The 3,355-nt window shown below is 47.4% G+C and overlaps 1 pseudogene; it reads left to right on the top strand.

Annotated features, from left to right (window-relative positions):
• The first annotated feature begins 757 nt into the window (after window positions 1-757).
• LOC101581102 lies at window positions 758-2,175 on the top strand (annotated as a pseudogene).
• The last annotated feature ends 1,180 nt before the right edge of the window (window positions 2,176-3,355 follow it).

The following is a 3,355-nucleotide window of genomic DNA, read 5'->3' as shown; positions in this document are numbered from 1 at the left end:
CTGGGCTTATAGATGTCTCTCTTCTTGTGTCTTCACAAGGTCTTGCTCTGTGCTTTTCTTTTCTTTCTTTCTTTTTTTTTTTTCAGAACCAGGGATTGAACTCAGGCCCTTGTGCCTGCCAGGGAAGAGCTTATCTACTGAGCCATCTCCCCATCCTCTCTGTGCTTTTCTATGTCCTAATCTCCTTTTGTTATAAAGGCACAAGTCATACAATTAAGTCCCATCCTGATGAACTCATTTTAACTTTAGTTGCCTCTTTAAATGTTCTATTTCCAAATACAGTGACATTCTAACCTTTTAGAAGTCAGAACATAAATAAGAGTTTGGTGGTAGTCACAGGGTACAATTCCACCCTTTGCAGGGCTGAACTGGTATCAAGCTCCTGAGCTCAGAGAATCAGGGAGCAACTGAGGGTGTCTATCACAAGTTGCTATATCTCTGTTAGTATGTTAAGACAGTCTTCTTATTCTTGTGGCTAATCAGACTGAGGGCTCTGTGATAGCAGTAGTGATGGCTTTTGATTTTTGTTCTCTATGACATTTAGGAAACTGCTCCACATAGCTGTGAATGTACAATGACTGCATCTGACTAAGTAGTAAAGTCAGTGATAATAAGAAAAAATATTGCAAGGACAAAGGACAGCCATGGATAAACCTAATTACATATGAAGCAAAAGCTAATCAAGAAAGATCAAAATGGACTGTTCAGAAGCGGCTGCCAGGCTCCTTCTCCAGTCTCCATCTTCAATTCACCTGCCTCCACTCCAGCCTCCACCATGTCCATAAGGGCAACCCACAAGTCCTACAAGGTGTCTACCTCCAGCCCCCAGGCCTTCAGCACCCTCTCCTACACTAGCGGGCTTGCTTCCTGCATCAGCTTCTCCAGCTTCTCCTGAATGGGCAGCAGCAGCAGCTTCCAGGGTGTCCTGGGGCTGGGAGGCTATAGCAGGGCTGTTGGTATGGGTAACATCATGGCTGTCCAGGTGAACCACAGCCTGCTGAACCCCCTGAACCTGGAGAGGGACCCCAACATCCAGGTTGTGCATACTCAGAAGAAGGAGCAGATCAAGAACCTCAACAACAAGTTTTCCCCCTTCATTGACAAGGTTCGGCTTCTGGAGCAGCAGAGTAACATGCTGGAGACCAAGTGGAGCCTCTTGCTGCAGCAGAAGACATCCTGGAGTAACATGGACAACATGCGCGAACACTACGTCAACAACCTCTGGCAGCAGCTGGACACACTGCGTCAGGAGAAATGAAGCTGGAGGCAGAGCTTGGCAACATTCAGGGACTGGTGGAGGACTTCAAGAATAAATATGAAGATGAGATCAACAAGGGTGCAGAGATGGAGGATGAATGTGTCGTCATCAAGAAGGATGTGGATGAAGCTTACATGAAAAAGGTAGAGCTCGAGTCACACCTGGAAGGGCTGACTGACAAGTTCAACTTCCTCAGGCAGCTGTGTGAAGAGGAGATACATGAGCTGCAGTCTCAGATCTCGGACACATCAATGGTGCTGTCCATGGACAACAGCCGCTCCCTGAACCTGGACGGCATCATTGCCAAGGTCAAGGCCCAGTATGAGGAGATCACCAACCACAGCTGGGCTGAGGCTGAGAGCATGTACCAGATCAAGTATAACAAGTTGCAGACTTTGGCTGGGAACCACGGGGATGACCTTCGCTGCACAAAGTCTGAGATTTCTGCGATGGACTGCAGCATCAGCCACCTGAAGGTGGAGATTGAGGCCCTCAAAGGCCAGAGAGCATCCCTGGAGGCTTCCATCACTGATGCTGAGCAGCACAGGGAGATGGCCATTAAGGATGCCAACGCCAAGCTGGCCAAGCTGGAGGCTGCCCTGCAGAAGGCCAAGCAGGACATAGCCCAGCAGCTGCATGAGTACTAGGAGCTCATGAGCATCAAGCTGCCCCTGGACATCAAAATTGCTACCTACCACAAGCTACTGGAGGGCAAGGACAACAGGCTGGAGGCTGGGATGCAGAACTTGAGCATCCACACAAAGACCACCAGGGGCTATTCAGCAATAGTGAGCTTACCCTATGGGGGCCTCACAAGCCCTACCTTCACCTGCACCAAGTCTGTTTTGATTGTGAAGAAGATTGAGACCCATGATGGGAAGCTGATGTCTGAGACCTCTAATGTCCTGCCCAAGTGAATGAGGCACAGCAGCTGCTCCCAGCCTGCACCTCTCATGAGACTGCCCCAGCGCCCGTGGGGAGAGAGCTGTACAAGGGAGCATTGGAAGCAAGAGACCCACCTGAGGCTCAGCTTAGCTTCAACCCACTCTTGCGGGACATTACTTTTTGCCTGTGCCCTTCACCAAAACCCACTTCAATTGTTTTTTTTCCAAAATAAAGCCTGGTTTTGCCACCTGAAAAAGAAAAGATCAAAATGAAGAAGCATAAAATTCATTCATTCATTCATGTAACTTGCTAAATAATTGTTTCTTGAGTACCGGTATGGACCATATGTGATACTGGTATTGGGCACTGAATGGTAAACAAGATCATTTTCTTCCTAGAGCTTCATAGTGTGGGAAGACAGACAATGACAATGAACAAGATAGTATGGTGTTGTGATCATAGTTATGAGGTTGCGAATGGCATTTAGACACAGTGTGCAGCTTCAGTATGGAGTGAGGACTGCAGCTGAGCTCTACAGTGGAGAGCAGCAGCCACCAGCAGGGCTGCAGGAGGAACATCAAGGAAGAGGCCCTGAGCTGGGAACACCATATCTGCTTGAGGGACACAAGACAGCTGGAGACGCGGCCCAGGAAGAGCGTAGGCAAGGGCGATGAGGTGAGGCTGGAGGTCAGGAGAACCAGATACAGAGGGCTTCGGAAATCAAGTTAAAAGCTTGGATTGGCTCACGAGCCCTAGAAAACATGGGAATACACCAAAATACTTCACATGCTAAAAGAATGAGACAGAGTTCCACATCTGACGTCCTGCAAGTCCCCTGCATCTGTGTGAATCCCAGAATGTGATCATTACAGACCCTAGCCCATGGTTTGAGACTGAGGTGAATGTGCCACAGATCCTAGAATCCAATTTCAGAAAGTATACACATGGCTTTAACTATAAGATGTTTATTTTATATATTCCTACATACTTAAGAAATTATTTTGCAAATTATTTTTTAATATCAATGTGTCTCTGTCTCTTTCTTTCTTTCCTTTGTTCTTTTTCCCTTTCTCTCTCTCTCTCTCTCTCTCTCTCTCTCTCTCTCTCTCTCTCTCTCTTTCTTTCTTTCTTTCCTTCCTTGTTTTGGTACCAGGAATTGAACTCAGGACCTTGCACTTGCCAGGCAGGCATTATGCCATTGAACTATATCCC

Source organism: Octodon degus, unplaced genomic scaffold, assembly GCF_000260255.1.
Source record: "Octodon degus isolate 3935 unplaced genomic scaffold, OctDeg1.0 scaffold00173, whole genome shotgun sequence".
Taxonomy (NCBI): domain Eukaryota; kingdom Metazoa; phylum Chordata; class Mammalia; order Rodentia; family Octodontidae; genus Octodon; species Octodon degus.
The sequence above is the reverse complement of the archived record's forward strand: the minus strand, read 5'-3'. Positions and strand labels throughout refer to the sequence as shown.